The 20,150-nt window shown below is 42.4% G+C and overlaps 1 protein-coding gene across 3 annotated transcripts in view; it reads right to left on the reverse strand.

The window, feature by feature from the left end:
* MGMT (O-6-methylguanine-DNA methyltransferase) overlaps positions 1–20,150 on the reverse strand; it is a 303,940-nt gene that overhangs the window by 142,948 nt on the left and 140,842 nt on the right. The gene's annotated exons all lie outside the window — the stretch shown is intronic.

The following is a 20,150-nucleotide window of genomic DNA, read 5'->3' on the forward strand; positions in this document are numbered from 1 at the left end:
ATCTAGCCTGAAAGTTCACCTAGATTCTAAGCTGACACTAGAATTCCCAGCTATGACATTCCTGGACTGGGATAGCCTAGCTTCGGTTATCTGATAACCTCACAATTGTTTTACTGAAAATATTCTGGAAACTGCAGTTAGTGCAGAATGACATCTGGGGTAGCGAGGTCATATCATGTAATGCTTATCCTTAAAGCACTGTTATGGCTGCCTCTGTGCTACCAGACCCAATTCAAACTATTGGTACTGCTGTTCAAACTCCTAAATGTTTTGGGACCCAAGTACTTAAAGCAGCCTTTTCCAACCAGTGTGCCTCCAGATGTTGTTGGACCACAACTCCCATCAGCCTCAGCCTCATTGCCAATGCTCAGGAAATATGGGAATTGTGGTCCAACAACATCTGGAGGCACACTGGTTGGGAAAGGCTGACTTAAAGGACCATCTCTACCTTATCTGCCAACATGTGCTTTAAGATCTTCAGGGGAGACCCTCGTCATGGTCAGGTCTTATTTATTTCATCTGCCGCATTATGTTTTTATGATTTCTACTTCTAGCCACATGCTATTCAAGGAAGGCAACAAGTATCAAGTGGTGAAAAACATTTTAATGGTCATCAATTATTACACAGCAGAATTGACTAGAAAATTAAGCCTAATGGCCATTTCAGGCTCTTTAGGGATATCCATTGTGACCCACAGTATACCTTCGATAATCCTCATAAACTGCTGAACTTTCTTTAAATGTAAAATACCCTTTGTACCAGCCTACAGTATCAATCTACTTTAGGCCTGGCACATTCCATCAAAAGCGTCAAAGAGCATTAGAAGCAAGTATAGAGCAGTACAATGCACTGGAGCAGTGAATTGACGTTTTGGAAAAAAATCATGGATTTGGGTGGTATTTAACTAAATTCTTGTACTAGCATAATTACTTCAACAAGTCAAGGGAATTTCTCCCCTCTCCTCCACCCACACATGCCCCTGAGGGTTAGGGGAACCCCCAGAACAGAATTAGGAGGTACACAGGGCAAGGAGAGGGAGACAATATTCCATTGCTCAAGAAAGAAACTTCCTGCCTACTAGGGATGACATCTGCATGGTAGTGTCATTTCAGAAAGCAATCCACCAAACGAACAAGCTGTTATGCTCCATGTTCGTTATTTTCTGGCTAACCTTTGCATTTATTGGTTCATTAGCAAGCAAAGACACATACACAAACACCCTAATCCAACATGTCTCCCTATCGGTTCATCCATCCTACCATTGCACATCTCTCCTCTCCTCTCACCTATCTGTCCCTCCATCCACCTGCCACTCACCCACCCAGCTTCTCCCTCCCCTTCCCCTCCCTCAATTGCTGGTCCCTGGTGAACTCTGTGCTGCCTAGGACACTCACTGTCACTGCTGCCAACCAGAAATGAATGGGAAAGAGGCAGATCCACCCTCCCAGTCCCGGGCTCAGCTTCCTTCTTCCCGGCTGCTGCAAGCAGCTCCCACTGCTGCTGCCAAGGGCAAAGTCTATATCACCAGCTTCTTTTACACAAACGCACACATGGATTTCTCAGCCAGCACAGCACCAGCAGCCACTCATGCTGCTGCTGCTTCCTATCTGCCTCTAGCTAGCAAAGGCATCCACTCAGGATGTAAGGGGAACCTCTCTATGCTTCTCTCCCTTTCACCAGGCTTGCTGACCCTTTTCTCTCTGCCCTACTTACAAGTCAGGCTTCCAAGGATCTCTCACTAGGAGGTTTGCATTGCTGGGACTCTAAACAGCACACCTCGATTTCTTTAGCATTCCCTGGACATTTCCCCTCATTCCTCTCCCCAACTACTTTTCATCCAACCATACTCTCCCATACTTTCTCCCCTCTGCCCCCCCAATCCCTTTTAAAAGCCAGAACTTTTTGTTGCTCCTTAGTGCTCTTGCAGCAGAATCCTTTGGGCTTCCCTAGAGCAAGACATTCCCCACAAATCAGCAAACCTGCCGATAAGAAAGAAGGAAGGCAGCTTCTTTGGGCCTTTGCAGAAGAGAGGAGTGGAGGGGGGAAAAGAGACAAGAAAGATGTGACTAGAAATAAAATCGATAATTAAAGAACAGAATAGAAGGGGTCAATCTCCCTTGTGTATGGACAGTGCTGTTTAACTCCTCCTCCACTGCCATCACAGACTTCCTTCCCTAGGCACAGACAGCAACACCGTAATATTCAATACTTTTTTTAAAAGTTGGAGAAAAATTGCAGGCTTTTGCAAGGTTAATCCATAGACACCGAAGGTGCGAATTGTAGGAAAATCTGGTTTTATATTTGAATTAAGTGAAATTCTTTGCCCATCCCTACCGCTGACAGAATTTTGACTTAGCACCATGGCAAATACAGCCCTGTGAAATTAGGGCAAGTGTCAGATTCCTCTCCTCCGGCCTAAGTCTTACACATATGTACAAAAGCACAAGATGTATGTGTACATACACACATATCAGTACTAGTGTCTAAAAAATTACTTTGCTGCCGTAAATAAAATTAAAAATAAATAATACCTAGTAAGACATACCTGTAAAAATTGTGAGAGAGAACACAAAGATAGGTTTTGGAATATATAATGAAGAAAAGCCAGGCGTTAGCTAAATCCTTCAGCAAGAACTTGGAATTGAAATAATGAAACCATACTGATTATTAAAGGTTCTGGACATAAACCAGTGAACTCTGTGCAACTAACAATCTGTCAATCCCCAAAGCTGTAACACAACTCTTTTTTTGGAGGTTGTGGGCTATTAAAAACCTCAGGTGACACAACGGTACGGCTTTATTCAAAGGATGGGAGGCCCCGGAACACATTCTAGTTTTTTCCCAGAGGCTTGTTGAATGGGAAGCAGTAGCTGAAACCACTCAGCTGGTCAGACTTGCCTAAATGCTGCTGTTCTCCTGGAACCCTCCCTCTCTGCCTGATAACAATGGCCTTTACACCAACCGAGGAGAGAAAATATTTTACTTCAGGCTTGAAGAAATCTGCTTGCATTTGGTATTTTTGAAGAACTGGCTGCCATTTATATTTTTGTTTATATTTTACTGTACTGAAAATGTTTTTCATGTCTGACTCTGGTTCATATGTCTTGACAGCTTACTTTATTATACAGCCACAAGAGTGGCTGTATACTATAGCCAGCGTGGATTTTTCACATTCTGCAATGTTACATTGAAAATACCTCGCATGCCATTCTGATGCTTCCCATAAGCTCATTTCAAAACAAAACCTTACAAAACTTATAGAACTGAACATAGAAATGCCTACTTAACAACCCTCTCAATTTTCATAGCGATACACAAAACAGTCAGAGAGAATAGAGAGTTCAAAGTGTAAAAAGAGGGGGGAAACCCCCAGAGCCCTTTTAGACTTTTTTCTGTCAGAGTTCTCATAATCTGTTGATACTGACCTTGCCCCATACTCTGACCTTCATCTTCTGCAGTTTAAAAGTTAAAAAAATGCCAGGCTGATTTTTAATTAATTTAAGAAATTTTGGCTGGAGCCCTATGATAATGTCGGGCATGCTCAGTAATAACCAACTGTCAGAGTTCTAAAAGCCAGACTCACAGCTGCTGGGCTTGGCTAATCAGGGGGCCACACCCACACCAGACTTTGGTTTCACTTGAGACAGTCATGGCTTCCCTCAGAAAATACTGGGAAGTGTAGTTTCTGAAGGGTGCTGAGAGGAGACTCCTATTCCCTGACAGAGCTCCAGTAGCCAGAGTGGTTTAACAGTCAGCTGCTCTGATTGGAGCTCTGTGAGGGGAACAGGGCATCTCCTAGCAACTCTCAGAACCTTCCCAGGTTTATTTGAGAGAAGCCATGACTCTCCAAAGTGAAATAAAGGCATGGTGTGGATGTGGCCAGGGACAGCTTTGGTTTAAATTTGGGTAGGAGGCTACATGTGCCTGCTGAAGAATAAAAAGGTGGGGGAAATGTTGAAAAGCAATGATACCATTCACAATGTTTTTCTTTTGTAAAGGAAAGGGGCGTCCCTTCTGCCCAGTGCCCACCCACCAAATCTCTTCCGCTCTCCCTCCCCCCCCTCAGGTCAGTGATGGACTATGACCTGGGAGACCAGGGTTTGAATCCCCACACAGCCATGAAGCTGACTGGGTGACCTTGGGCCAGTCACTGCTTCTCAGCCTCAGAGGAAGGCAATGGTAAAACCACCTCTGAATACCATTTACCATGAAAGCCCTATTCATAGGGTCAACATAAGTCGGGATCCACTTGAAGGCAGACCATTTCCATTTTTCAAACATGATTGCACAGAAATAAATCCCACTGAACTCAAAAAGTATGCAACTGATCAAACCCACCCTCCCTTCTCCTCCCGCCTATCCCCGCCCTCTTGCCCCTTCCCTCCCCCTTCCTTTGCCCCTCACTCCCCATTCCCATCCCTTCCAATCCTCTCCTTCCCCTTCTCCTTCCTCCCCTTCGCCTCCCCCAAGGTCAGTTTTGTCTATCCTAACCATGATGGCTTAAGAGTAAATCCCATTGAACTCAATAAGCATGCAAATGATCAGACCTGCTTTTCCCCTCCTAGCTCTCCTCTCCCTTCCTCCTCCCCCCCTCTTCCTTCTCCCTCCTCCCCTCCCCACTCCAGCTCTCCCTCCCTCCCCCCTGGTGTCGGGAGGATGAGCTGGGCTCCTGGGGGGTTGTCAGAAGAGGATTCAAATGGCTGGCAGAGGGAGGAGGGAGGAACTTACCCTCTGTGGAGCAAAGCCGAAACAGAGGACATGCCAGAGATAGGGTCGCCTAGCAACGGGGAGCCTGAGAGCCTTGAAGTTTTAGAATCCCCCCCAGACATTCCCAGGCCCTCCCTTCTCCGCAGCTCAGAGCAAGAGGGAGGGCTGATCACAGCAGAAAAGCGGAGAGATGGTTTACCCTCAGCTCCTCCTTTATCACCCATAGGGGAATCGGACACTTCAGAAGAGGAGGAGGTGATGCCTCCCCCCTCACCACGCACACGCAGACGGTTGAAAAGACAGGAGAGAAGGGGGGAAGGCGGGCAGTACCTGAGGGGAAGTTAAGGAGGAGCGAAAGGTTGCGCGCCCGTTTAGCCCCTTCTTAAAGAACAGGCGGGAAGCAGCCCCTTGCTCTGTCAACTTTCTCCCAATGTCGCAGGACCTGTATCACTGTATTATTTCATGAGAAAGCGCAGTCTTTGTTGGACATTACTCTAATAAAACACGAATTAACTACAACCTCTGGTCTGGTTCCTGAGTCGGATCCTGGGCCTGACAGCTTGACAGAGCCACCTAAATCACCCTCAACGCTCTCTTCACTTGACTGGGACAAGATGTCAAAGGGAGCAGCGGGGGGGGGACGAACCCCACTTCTGAGACGGAAGAAGTGAAACTCTTGAGGACTAAGGTAGCTGAATTGCAGACGGATGTCCAAGCCCTGCTAGCAGCAGTCAAGGCGCTGAAGACGGATAATCAAACCTTGAAGGCCACGATAGACCAGATGCAAACAGCCCCTCCAGCTGCCGTAGTAAAGGTTCCCATTGGATTGCCCCCAAAATACGCGGGACAAAGTGATCAGTTGGCAACTTTCGTGGCTCAATGTGAGTTATATCTGGATGTCAGGCACATGGAGTTTCCAGACGATGGGGCTAAAGTGGCCTTCATGATTAGCCTTCTGGAGGGAGAAGCTGCAAAATGGGTGACTCCGTATCTCGTGAGAAAAAATACTGTCTTAAGAAGGTACAGAGGATTTATACAGGAGATGACCGAGATGTTCCAAGACCCGCAAAGAGCTGAAACAGTAGCGCGGCAACTAGGCGCTCTGAAGCAAGCTAAAGGGACTGTTTCCGAGTACACTAACGCTTTTAAAATTCTGTCCCAGGAAACTGGTTACAATGACGCCGCCCTGATGTTTATGTACCAGAGTGGATTAAATGCTGAAATCCTGGATGAGTTGGCCAGGACCTCCCCCCCCGCTGACCTACCAGGGCTCATCCGGATATGCCTACAGATAGATCACCGGATGGAAGGAAGGCGCCTGGAATGGAAGCAGGAGGTCCCGAGATACTCAGCCTCGGCATCTCGCAGCAAGACCCTTCCCTCTGCAGGAATGGCAGGTAATGCAGCTGAGGGACAGGGAGGGGCTAGGCCAAGACTGTCGGAAGAAGAAAAGGAAAGACGCCGCCGAGAACGTTTATGCTTTTATTGTTCAAAGCCGGGCCACGTGGCCAGAGACTGTGGACTAAAAGGGGGGAAAGCTGAGCCGTCGGGAAACTAGAACACCCAGTCCACGTGCAGGCCGGTGGACTGGGGGCAGCGTTGTATAAAGGCCCCCCAATGATCCAACCTCCCTCAAAGGGGGTGTTGGTCTTGCCTATTCGGATTACAACTTCCAGAGGAGTGGTGTTTAATTCCACTGCCTTAATTGACAGTGGAGCCTCCACAAATTTTATTGATGTAAAGTTAGTCAAGCGTCATGGAATTTCCCGGTGGAAACTGAACGCTCCCCTAGCTGTGGAGACTATCGATGGGAGACCCCTGAAGTCAGGAGGGGTGACACAAGCCACGGAGGAAGTGAAACTTCAAATCCCCGGGCACGAAAAGTTCATTTCGCTATACGTGTCAGATCTCTCGAACTTTGAGGTGATTCTGGGAATGCCCTGGCTAGCAAAGCATGAACCCACAATAAGTTGGAAGGAGGCGGTGGTGTGGTTCACCTCACAGTATTGCCAGGAGAACTGTCAACCTGAAGGAATCAAGAACACCTTAGCGGAGGCAGTGCAAGAGATCGAGCAAGTGACCCTGCCGCCAAAGTATGAAGAATTCAAAGATGTGTTTGATGAAAAGGAGGCAGAGACTTTACCCCCCCACCGCCCTTACGACTGTGCGATTGATCTCGTGCCAGGAGCCAGCATTCCATCAGGGAGAATCTACTCTCTCACAGAGATTGAGAGGGAGGCCCTGAAGGAATTCCTGGATAAAAACCTGAGACGAGGATTCATACGCCCCTCACAATCCCCTGCTGGAGCGCCACTATTGTTTGTGAAAAAGAAGGGGGGGGGGACTCAGACCCTGTAACGACTATCGCGCATTGAACCAGATCACCATCCCCAACAGCTACCTGCTGCCCCTGATCTCAGAGTTGTTGGACCGACTGCGCTCTGCAAAAATCTTCACGAAGTTGGATTTGAGAGGAGCGTACAATCTGATCAGGATGAAGCAGGGAGATGAATGGAAAACAGGGTTCTTGACCACTTACGGACAGTATGAATACCTGGTCATGCCGTTCGGGCTTTGTGGAAGTCCAGGAATTTTTCAAAAATTCATGAACGACGTGTTTAGAGACTTGTTGGACACATATATAATCTGTTACTTAGATGATATCCTGGTGTTCTCAAAGAACCAGGAAGACCACGACCAGCATGTGAAGACGGTGTTGCAGAGACTGAGAGAAAATCACCTGTATGCTAAATTAGAGAAATGTGGATTTGACCTCAAGTCTCTAGACTTCCTTGGATATCGAATCTCAGCGGAAGGCATGGAGATGGACCCAGGGAAAGTAAGCTGTATATTGGACTGGGGCCAACCTGTCACCAAAAAGGATGTACAACGGTTTTTGGGGTTTGCCAATTATTACACAAAGTTCATTCCAGGGTTTTCCAAATTGACAGCTCCTCTGACTGACTGTTTAAGGGGAAAGAAGAAGTTTCAATGGACAGAGAATGCCACCCAGGCCTTTGAGGAGCTGAAGAGAAGGTTCGCTTCCGAGCCCATTCTGCACTTTGCTGACCCGACCCGCCCTTTCATCGTGGAAGCAGATGCTTCAGATTTTGCTATCGGGGGGGGGGGTCCTTCTGCAATTAGACCAAGAAGGAAAGGAGCTGCACCCCTGTGCGTACTTCTCTCGGAAGTTAAAGCCTGCAGAGAAGAATTACACAGTTTGGGAGAAGGAGCTGCTGGCCATCAAGGACTCTTTTGAAAACTGGAGACAATACCTAGAGGGGGCCCCTCATCAGATCGAAGTGCGCTCCGACCACAAGAACCTGGAAAGCCTCCAAACTGCCAGAAAGCTGAACCAGAGACAAATAAGATGGTCCCAGTTCTTCACCAGGTTTAACTTCAAGATCACTTACCAAACCCAAGCCAAAAACCAGAGAGCTGATGCCTTATCCAGACAGCCACAGTACAAAGAAAGTGAATCCGAGGACCAGCCTCAGTACGTGATCCCGCCAGAGAAATTAATGTTGGGATCATGCCAGTCTTCGTGGGAAGAGGAACTCAAAAAGGCACAACAAGAAGATGCAGACGTACTAAAATATGGGCAGGAGACAGGACAAAGTCAAGACTCAGAAGTAACCTTTCACTGGAGGAATGGACTATTATGGTTCAAAACAGCCAGATATGTGCCAGAAGGAGAATTAAGGCTCAGAATCCTACGCCAGTGCCATGATTCCATCACAGCGGGACACTTTGGGATTTACAAGACCATTCAGAACGTGGCCAAGGACTTCTGGTGGCCTAAAATGCGTAGGGATATTGAAAGCTATGTAAAGTCCTGTTCTGTCTGTCTGCGGACAAAAACACAAACAGGAAAACCAGCAGGACTGTTACAACCGCTACCTGTCCCACATGAACCCTGGAAGGATCTCTCCATGGATTTTATAACTGATCTACCCGAATCCCAAGGAATGACAGCCGTTTTAGTCGTGGTAGATCTACTCACCAAAATGGCGCATTTCCTCCCTTGTGCAGGGGCCTTAGAGGCTAAGGAAACGGCCAAGTTATTCATCAAAGAAGTCTACCGACTGCATGGGTTGCCAAACAGTGTAGTCTCAGACCGAGGAACTCAGTTCACAGCCAAATTTTGGAGAGCAATGTGGAAACAGTTGCAGACGGAATTAAAACTCTCCTCCGCCCATCACCCCCAGACAGATGGGCAAACGGAACGCTTGAACGCCGTTTTGGAAAGATATTTAAGAAGTTATGTGTCCTATCAACAGACTGACTGGGTATCATATTTGCATTTTGCAGAGTTTGCCTACAACAATTCTCTACACTCCAGCACTCAACAAACCCCATTCTTCGCTAATTATGGATTCCATCCTAAAGTCTTTCCAAGCAGCTCAGAAGGAATGCTGGTACCGGCAGCTGAGGACTTCCTAAAAGAATTGCAAGAGGCGCAACAAACACTGAAACAGCAGTTAAACGAAGCCAAAACAGAGTACAAGCGAGTTGCTGACCTGCACAGGAAGAAGGGCCCCCCCCTTCAACCAGGAGACCAGGTATGGCTGTCCACCCGTTTCCTCCAGATGCCGGGCAAATGTAGAAAATTACAAGACAAAAGGGTGGGTCCTTTTGAAATAGAAACTCAAATTAATCCCATGGCGTACCGGCTGAAGCTACCTGACACGTTTAAAATACATCCTGTGTTTCATCGATCCCTCTTGACGAAAGCTGCCCCTCCCAGTGAGCTGCGGCCGGAGGAGCCTCCTGGGTCCCCACTCCTGATAAATGAGCAGCTTTAGTTTGAAGTTGAGGAAATCTTGGATTCCAGGATCAGATGCCACAAGCTGCAGTATTTGATTCACTGGAAGGGCTATGGAGTGGCTGACAGATCATGGGAAAATGCAGATGATGTGCATGCTCCAGAGTTAGTAAAACTTTTCCATCAACGTTTTCCTCACCGCCCCAAGCCAGACAGGGGGAGGGGGGCACAGCTTGAGAAGGGGGATGGTGTCGGGAGGATGAGCTGGGCTCCTGGGGGGTTGTCAGAAGAGGATTCAAATGGCTGGCAGAGGGAGGAGGGAGGAACTTACCCTCTGTGGAGCGAAGCCGAAACAGAGGACATGCCAGAGATAGGGTCGCCTAGCAACGGGGAGCCTGAGAGCCTTGAAGTTTTAGAATCCCCCCCAGACATTCCCAGGCCCTCCCTTCTCCGCAGCTCAGAGCAAGAGGGAGGGCTGATCACAGCAGAAAAGCGGAGAGATGGTTTACCCTCAGCTCCTCCTTTATCACCCATAGGGGAATCGGACACTTCAGAAGAGGAGGAGGTGATGCCTCCCCCCTCACCACGCACACGCAGATGGTTGAAAAGACAGGAGAGAAGGGGGGAAGGCGGGCAGTACCTGAGGGGAAGTTAAGGAGGAGCGAAAGGTTGCGCGCCCGTTTAGCCCCTTCTTAAAGAACAGGCGGGAAGCAGCCCCTTGCTCTGTCAACTTTCTCCCAATGTCGCAGGACCTGTATCCCTGTATTGCTTCATGAGAAAGCACAGTCTTTGTTGGACATTACTCTAATAAAACACGAATTAACTACAATCTCTGGTCTGGTTCCTGAGTCGCATCCTGGGCCTGACACCTGGTCAGTTTTACCTATCCTAAGTATGACTGCACAGGAGTAAATCACACTGAATCAAATAAACATGCAAATGATTAAACCTGTCCTCCTCCCCTCCCCCTCCTGCCTGCTCCCATCCCAGTCCTCCCCCCTGCCTTTCCTCCCCTCCCTCCTTCTCCTCCCCTCCCCATCCTCTGTGGTCAGTTTCACCTATCCTAAGCATGATTGCAGGGGAGTCCCACTGAACTCAATAAGCATGCAAATGACTAATGCATCCTCAGCAAACTTGGACAGGATCCCATTTCTTACCTCCTGGATTAAAAAGCAGGGAAATTCACCAATAGGCAAAAAACCTTGCGGTTTAATAACGTACCTATAGCCCACAGATATTTCTATCAAACTTTTAAAAGAAGGGAAATTGGGCAGCTATAGTGAATGCACCAGGAGAGCAGGAGACCTGAACTCCTCTCTGAGATACTGGACTGCCCTACAAATTGGTCAAAATGCAAACACAATTTGGGTTGGTCTTTCACAGTCCAATCCACTTCCTGCGTAGCTTGGGAGAATTTGGTAAAATGTGCCTCTGAGCATCTGGTGAGTGGTGGCAACACCTGCAATCAGCCCAAAGAATAGAAAAAAGACATGTGCTATGGTGATCTTGTTTTGGCAAGGAGGAATCAACATTATTAAGACAGTTGATATAGTTCAGATGGTCACTTTAAATATGTCTGATTTACTTTGCAATTTTAGTGAAGTTTCCTATAGGAAATCATGTTCTTTTGTTTCTATTTCTGTGAATATGTGAAGTACAGCAACACTTTGCAAAATTTACACTAAAAAAACTCCAATCATAATTGTGGAATAATGGCACTGACTTCTGCAGAATAGTCTCCAGTGGACCTCAGGAGTGTCTCAATTTGCACAAGATAAAACAGCTGGAAGTGAAATATATTCTAGCAAAATTCTAGGTGTGCTCTATGTTTTTAATTGACCGTGCCCACCTTGCCTTAAATAAAGTGTTTAAACATAGGAGGCTGAAAACATGCATCCTCTTTTTTCAAACAGCTATAGTCATTGCTGAAGTAGCAACATATTGTAATCAGTCTGATTTTACATCAAACTGCAGTTTCAGATTCAACTGCTAATGCACCCAAAACAGAAATAGAACATAACCTCCAGTTTGAAACACAAAAGGCTGTCTTCACCATCATATGACACTGACCAATAAAAAGGCTTTGAAATTAATAAAAATAAATTTGACACAGATTTCTAGGATGAATAATGAGGGAAATAAAATTTTCTAGTTTAGATTCTCTGTAGAAACATTAGTAACACAGGAAAGAAGCAAAGTAAGAAGAACACCAACAAACATACAAAAATGTAATTCTCCATCTTTGAAGATGGCAGGTGTTGCCACCACTCACCATATGCTCAGAGGCACATGTTACCACATTCTTCCAAGCTATACAGCAAGTGGATTGGACTGTGAAAGACCAACCCAAATTGTGTTTGCATTTTGACAAATTTGTAGAGCAGTCCAATATCTTAGAGAGGAGGTCAGGTTTCCTGCTCCCCTGGTGCATTCACTATAGTTGCCCAATTTCCCTACTTTTTAAAGTTTGATAGAAATAGCTGTGGGCTATAGGTCCATTCTTAAACTGCAAGGTTTTTTGCCTATTAGTGAATAATGTATTTTAAATATTATAACATTTATATTATTAAAATGAATTCTTTGATTATTATATTGTGGTTGAATGTATATTGGATTGTTGTTATACTGTTATATTGATATGCATTTTTTCTGTTGTGTTGTGAGCCACTTTGGATGCATTTATGTGGAAAAGCAGCATAACAATTGAATAAATATAAATTATAACTACTAATAGATTATGGTACTCAGGACCATGAAGGTCTAGAGTTATACCTTTTAAAAATAAGCAACTTATATGAATAGATTAGTCTCTAGATAAAAGAGCATTGTGCTTTATAAAGCATTTGTGTTATGAAACACAAATGTTCACACTTAAATGCCTCAATGACAGCACGTATTTCTACAATTTGAATACTGTTCCACTATCCCTATCCAAATATCACAGCCGTCTTGAGTTCTATATTGTGTTTTACAGTTCCACCCCTATTGAAACCATCTCTTTATAAAAGAACATTAAGCAGTGTTTTCTTATAAATGGGCAAGAATAAAGTTTCAAACTGAGATTAAACAGAATGTTCAAAAATTAAGACTTTCTAGTACAAACAAAAGCATTTGTGTATATTTAAAGTAGTAATACTAATTTAATGTTCTTTCATTGTTATGCCATGAGCACATGCTATTTGTAACTATAGAAATAACTGATTAAGACACACCTAAATACTTGTGGAAAAGGGGAAGAAAACAATAGATGCAATAATGAAACAAACACTTGGCTTGTTGAAAATGCAAAATACTTTACAACGGAATTTTCTACAAAATTACCCACACAAAGAATAAAAAAGGGCAACCATATTTATGAAATGTAAACATACATTGTGGTTTCTAAATGAACAAGATACTGAAGAATTGTGTCAATTTAAATGCACTGAACACTAGAAAAATGCCCTCAACTAAGGCTTCAAACTTGTACAGCACATTTCCACTCAACCCAACTAGATTGCCTGTCACATCTGACATGGCTCGTCAAAAGTTATCCTTCACTGCTCATGGGCAACATGGAGGGTCAAAAGACCAAATACATTGGTCCAACCCATCCCAATTTTTTTCCTTCAGAGCAGCAGATACTGAACTCTAAAATGACAAGACAGAGCAGGTTGAAAAGGGTTCCAAAAAACAGAAGCTGTCCAAAGCTGCTGATCTGAAGGAGAAAAACTAGTCTGTGTGTGCATGTCAGGGCTGAAGATCATATACTGACAGTCTTACAAGGAGGCAGGGGGGTATCATACAATTGAAAGGTCCTCTAGAAAGCTTTTGTTTTTGCTGCTGATGCAGTTGTAAAACCACACGCTCCCTATAATTTAAATACTCAAAAAGTTAAAAGGGCAAGAGATTTCCCCCCTACCTGTTAAACCTTTTTTTTAAAAAAAAAGCTTTGGATCTCTTCACAACTTCATAAATTTATATTGTACAGTTATTACCAGCTTTGTAAAATAATTTAGGGTCATAATAATTTACCAAATTATAGAGACATTAAGAATGAATTATGATAGACCGCTGAACAAAGATATTAAGCACACAAGATTCTATTTTAAATCTACATTTCCCCTTGCTCATCTTGACCAAGATCTGTTATGTATTACCTGAAGAAAACAGAAAACCTGGTGATGCCAAGATAGTCTCCATTTGTACAGCGCATTTCATGTACATTGACACACATCTGATCACAGAATATCTCTGTATTCTATCCGCTTTATATAATGCAATGTTTCTGCTTTATGAAATTGATAACTTCACTGTAAATTGCATAAGGTCAAAGAGAAGCAAATTTCCACTCTTCCCATTCACCCTCCTCCCGCTGTATGTTGATACAAAGACTGGACTGTTTGTTTTTAATGTTTATATTGAAATGTATAGGTTGCTTTTCTGCACAAAGGAGCATATAGACAAAAAAATTAGAATACGGTGGGTGATATCAAACTAAGTCATAGAGTGGACCCACTGAAGTCAATGGACAAGTTACTTGATTTCAATAGGTCTACTCTGGGTATGACAGACATTATGTAGCACCCAATAAATACACAATACAATGCAAAACAGTAACAGTTTCTTAAAGCAGCACAGAATAGGAGTAACAGAATCAGTCAGTCTCAAAGCCAAACCAGTAAGAGATAGGGACAACTTAGCTACCGCCTAATTAAAAACGCTGAAAAAGCAGTCATCAAACTAGGCATCAAAAAGTCAATTAGAAAGGATCAGGTAAGCCTCCACAAGCTGTGTTCCACAGTCTGAGTGTTGCCACTGACAAAGCCAAGTTCAACACATGCAGCAACTCAATAGGAAGGCAGGATCATGCAGGAATAGGTGGTTATTTAAATACCCTGTTCCTTAAAACATTATGGCCATAATAAAAAACAACACTGAATTGCACTCCAAGGGACAAAGATCATGATGAAACCCTGTTACACCACTGTCTTCTCAGTCTTCTCAGAGTAATCCAAGAGGACACATAACCGAGTGAAAAGATCACCAGTTTAATGTAATAACATCATTAGGCCAAAAAAATGGATGCTACCTTGCAATGCAGATATGTATTTCAAAACAATAATTTCCAAAAACCAAACACTTTGAAAACCTGAAGTGTTCTTGGAATTAAATTTCACTGCCTTTCTCAACATGGCATTCAATTCTAGTCCACCCTATCCTCTGGGCACAGGGCAAGTTATAGCAGCTTTATATATTAAGAAAGTATGATTTCTATAAACAAGAGAGCTTTCTTATCCTATTGAGACCTTAGTTTCTCCCTCCAAAGAAATAAATGGAAACTTGATAAGTGGCTACTGTCAGACTGGTCTATACTTATATATATATATATATATATATATTATATATATTACAAACGTTAGAACACAACGGATAACACTGTGCTGACCAATATTCATGTCATATATTGCTACACACCTAAGAGTAATCCAAGTATGTCTCACCATGATGTGCCACGAGTCGCTAGAGCAGCCTTTCCCAACCAGTGTGCCTCCAGATGTTGCTGGACCACAACTCCCATCAGCCTCAGCCAGCATTGCCAATGGCTGAGGCTGATGGGAGTTGTGGTCCAGCAACATCTGGAGGCACACCGGTTGGGAAAGGCTGCGCTAGAGGATGTATTGAGTCTTTGTTCATGCTTGCCTAAGATACAAAACATTTCAATTCCCACCAAAATTACCATCTTGTCCTTTTGCTTCTCTAAGCCTTCTTGTGAGAGCAAGTTACCTAAGATTCATGTACCATCTATTTAATGAAAGTCCATTTCCCAGTGTTGACTTATTAATTGCGTAGCTGCGACTATACAAAAGATGACCACATCCTTATAAGATAGAATTAGGTTAGTAGTGCTAGCTGTCATACAGGATGTCCCACAATTCTTCTGTGTTCTTGAAATATCTCCTGCTACAATTGTTGAATTACAGGGCATACCCACCACAAATGCAAGAATGTTTCTTGCGTGCAGCAACCCCTTCAACATAATTTGCTAAACAAAGTATTAATACCCCTTAAATTTAATTATATTAAGTGCCACCTACTTATAGGCTTAATAGCATTTTCCCAAGTGGTTGCAGACACTGATTTCAGAGTCTTACTTTGCCACATATTTGTCCATTGAGTTTCAGTTATGCTTGCACTCAAATCTTTCCCCCATATTGTTTTGTCTCCTATAAAACGGCCTACAGGTTTATTATCTTGTAAATAGCTGAGACTACTTTTTTTGCCAAATGGAGAATAAGATGTGCCATGATATGCTCCATAGAATCATAGAATAGTAGAGTTGGAAGGGGGCTATAAGGCCATCAAGTCCAACCCCCTGCTCAATGCAGGAATCCAAATCAAAGCATTCCCAACAGATGGCTGTCCAGCTGTCTCTTGAACGTCTCCAGTGTCAGAGAGCCCACTACCTCTCTAGGTAATTGGTTCCATATTTGCTCTCATCTATTATCGTTCTATTGCTACCAAAATTAAGTATTTGGTGAATATGTATCCACTTTGCTGACTAGGCTTGTACATTTTGGGGGCCAGACTGATCAATAGGTTCAGCATGCTTACTGAAATTATTTTCAAACCCCATAGAAAAATAACCCCAATAAAAATCTGACTCAGAATGGACACATCATAATCGTCTCCATTACTAATGGGTTCAAATTAAAGAAAGAAACTGAATCATTGTCTTCCAGTAAAGGACAGGTAGATATTTATCGGCATCAGTATTATTTAACTTTTAAACCACTTGTAAGCTTCTCCCATATTTGGGAATATTAGGCTGCCTTTGGGGGGGGGAGAGTAATTGGAGGAACATCTTTTTGAGTTATAGATTTATTTTCAGACACCTTTACATTCCTGACAACTCACAGATAATAATGGTGACTAATAATCCTCATTCAATAGCTTTGCTTTATTTCAACATGTTGGCACTCTCACTGCATTCATGAGCTGCAATTTAATTCAAGTGCACTTAAGTTCCAGCGAACACAAACCAGCCAAGAAACGCTATGTTATGTATTAGTCTCCATTTGAGAAAGAATAGGTAAATATCACTGCCACAGCCAGCATGAGAGGATAACCTTCCCACACATAAGCCATCCCAATTAACCAAAGCAAGAACAGCCTCTACTCCTGAAAGATTTGAAAGAGTATCTTTTCCAAAACTCTTTATGAATCAACCTGATCTGAAAACACTGATGTCTAGAAGCAAGCATATGTCTTAGCTTGCTGAAATACAATTATTTAAAGTTTTGGTATATAGACAGCTGTTGTCATGCATGTCCCAGTGAAAAAGATATGCATGTTATATTTATTATAGTACAACTTCTGATGCTAAAGCAACATGTAAGCTTTCAAGTTTCCCTGAAACTTATATACTCCTACAGCGATTGAATACTATTTTTAAAAAACCCCACCAACATTCCTATATCTATTTGGTATTTCAATGAAATTAAAATCATCACCAAGTTGATTAGTCTAAACAGCATGGGATATTATAAAATATTTAACAGAATAATAAAAGACAGGAGTGTACAAATGATTTAATTGAAAATAATATCTGAAGAAACATATCAAGGCACACCGACCTGTTAAGTATAAATAAGAGATGACCGTTGCTGTTCTAAGGACACTAACTTAATACCAAACTCCACTAGAATTGGACTTACTTGCAAACAAACATGCATCGGATTAGAAGTAACATTACCTACAGAAGTTAATATTGACAAGAGTTTGCTAAAAAAAGGGAGCATATATTAAACCCTCAATTCCTGCCAAGCATCAAAGGGAAATGCATGAACATCCATTATGCACCATTCTGTTAATCAAATTTATACCGATAATGCTTAACAGATATTACTTAATGCTATGACCCCAACTGACAGAACTAAACAATTTCCTAAATAACAGTATTTAGGAAATAATATTTCATATACTTTAAATGGAACTGAAACCATTAATATAAATATTTGTTTGCTTACCAGTAAATTACATTAGTACTTTATTGTGGCAACTCACTATGGTCTTCACCTAGTAGGTCATGAGCATCACCTATATCATACAAGTATGCAGAGGAGAACAGGCTGGTTCAGATTATTCCATGTGGAGCTGTCCTGTAGACAATACAGACACTACTTCAAGGCAGTGATCTACATGGAATAAAGACACCTGTTTACATACATTATTGCTGTGGCACCTGTATTTCTTGGAGTACCTGTATGTAGAGCACAAGTTCAGCCTACAGAGCTATGTGGCATGGAGGTGTTCCAAACTTCTGAACCAGCCTGAACACAGTGTGAGAGAAGGAATGATAAGTCATTCAAATTTTATTGTTCTTAAAAAAAAAATGGTTGCAAGCTAGAATTAAGGTGGACCCTTAATCTACACATTTCAAAGATTCTTCCAAAATACTACAGACAGCCAAGACAATAAACAATTAAATCAAGGAATATGCAAACATGACTGAAAATAGAATATTTAAGATATACAACTGGAAAACAAGTTTGATGTAGAAATTATGCCTCATAATCTAAAGTTTATTTTGTTTTTGCACAACCTTATTCATTTTTCCCCTTGGAACTGCTAGAATAGTTCAAACATTTTACAGATTAATAAGGTTTTACATATCTTGCAGTGAGAAGCCTAGCACAGATTATGCTTCCTGTTACAATCTAATATCACGAATAGCTCCAACAGACCACCTCTGTGTATAGACTATTTCTCCATTCTGCTCCAGGCCAAACATTCTTCTGTGTATATACTAGTAAATTCAACAACCTCTTTAACATCTTAGAACAAATTACTGACAAGTCATTTTTTGCTCCATATTGTAAGTTAACGCAGCAATGCTGTTTTTTCCTATAATAAACATGTACTGTACTGAGCTCAGAGTCGTTTGGATGCTGATACAAGATTCATAATGGCTGTCAGAATCTGCAATTTTTCCTTTTGTTTTATGAGGTCAAGCAATATTACATGCACTGATATATTCCATTTTCCCAGCTGAAAACCTTCTCATTTGAGCACGACAGGTTGAGAGAGTCATGATTTTGCAACCTAGTATGTGAGGCACAGTACAATGGGGGCAGGTGGCTAACCCCACCTTCTCCTTTTGCTCTTGTCCACTGGCAACAGTAAATTAAACTGTCAAAAATGGAATTGTCCTGTCATCAACAAAGCTATAGCTTCACAAGTATTGCAACATCAGATTTCTAATTCTGCATTTCCCTGCACCTGTAATTTCATCAGGAACTTTCACTGGACCATGGTGAAAAGCTGTCTAAGGGCCACTGGCATTGTGAATTTCTTCAGAGGGCTGACATGGCATTTGAAAGGAAAAAAGAAATTAATGAACAATGCCAGCAATTTTTTAATACCAAAAAAAGTGTTTGGTGAGAAATCCTGACCTTCAGCACAGCTTTGGATCCAGCTAAAAGGGTAGAAATGCTAACACATATGTGACACAGGACACCAGACAGGAATACAGGTTACCCCTCTAAAGAGAAATGGCCTATTGGTTGCTAAAGAGAAAACACCCCAATCACACATTGAAAATAAATAGGATATAAAATCATTTTACAGACTGTTATTCAAACTTTGCTCACACTAATAAGTATATTGCACATATTAAATCTGAATACAGCTAATAAATAATCATGCATCCACTGAAGTTTGAGAAAGAACTATACTGAGTTTCACAGGAGTGACATAAAAGTAAAATCAGTAGAATTCTGCATGAAACCAACTATTTGAAACAACTTTCCATCACAAATTTCTACACTTCTTTACAACCCTCATTCCCTGTTTTCACTGAAACACAACTTACAACTGCAATTTAAAAACACAGAAACTTATCTATCCAGGCCAGAGTAGTTTTTTTTAACAAGCCTAGTCAAATTAGGATATACAATTCATTTAACCTCAAAAAATAAAACAAATTATGTAAATTTCAACTTTTGCCAGTTGACAAACAAAAACAGGTCTTATTAATTAGACACAGCAAACATTTCAGATTATCCCCACAAAACTTCAGGGCTTATCAGTCATAGGGCTGAAAGTCAAATTGAGATGAGATATCACTTTACTCACCTTAATACAGTAGAAGTGACTCACTACCCCTTTATTAAGTCTCATTTAATATTGCTTTAAATTGCTGCCATTATTATCCTACAGTATACGAAGGATATAATTAGTCTGCATTAAGCCTTTTTTATTTATAAGGAGCCAAACAAACAAGCCAACTTTAATTACCTGGGTTTCACAATATTGATCTGAGCATCAAATTTTAATATGACTTTATTTCAAAATTTCCATACAACTAGTATTTAAATTTGTTCTAGCAATAACGATTTTGTAGGCATAAATGACTTTTCATTCCAAGTATGTAAATCACTGCCTAGTGCTTGGGAGCATGAGGCTTTTCCATGCTAGCAGCATGTTTATGTAGACCTCAGGGGCCTTGCTGCTTCACGTGCTGCTCTCTAATATGGCAGGAAAAGCCACCAATTACCAGAAGAGACAAAAGTCAACTAAGACAGGGAATCTTCTCCCTCCCAAACCTTGTTCTCTCCCACTTCAGTACATGGTGTTAACGACATACAAATTTTGAGGTCATTAAGTATAAACAGGAATTGAAAGCAAGACAGGCGC

This window comes from Rhineura floridana, chromosome 7, assembly GCF_030035675.1.
Source record: "Rhineura floridana isolate rRhiFlo1 chromosome 7, rRhiFlo1.hap2, whole genome shotgun sequence".
Lineage (NCBI taxonomy): Eukaryota > Metazoa > Chordata > Lepidosauria > Squamata > Rhineuridae > Rhineura > Rhineura floridana.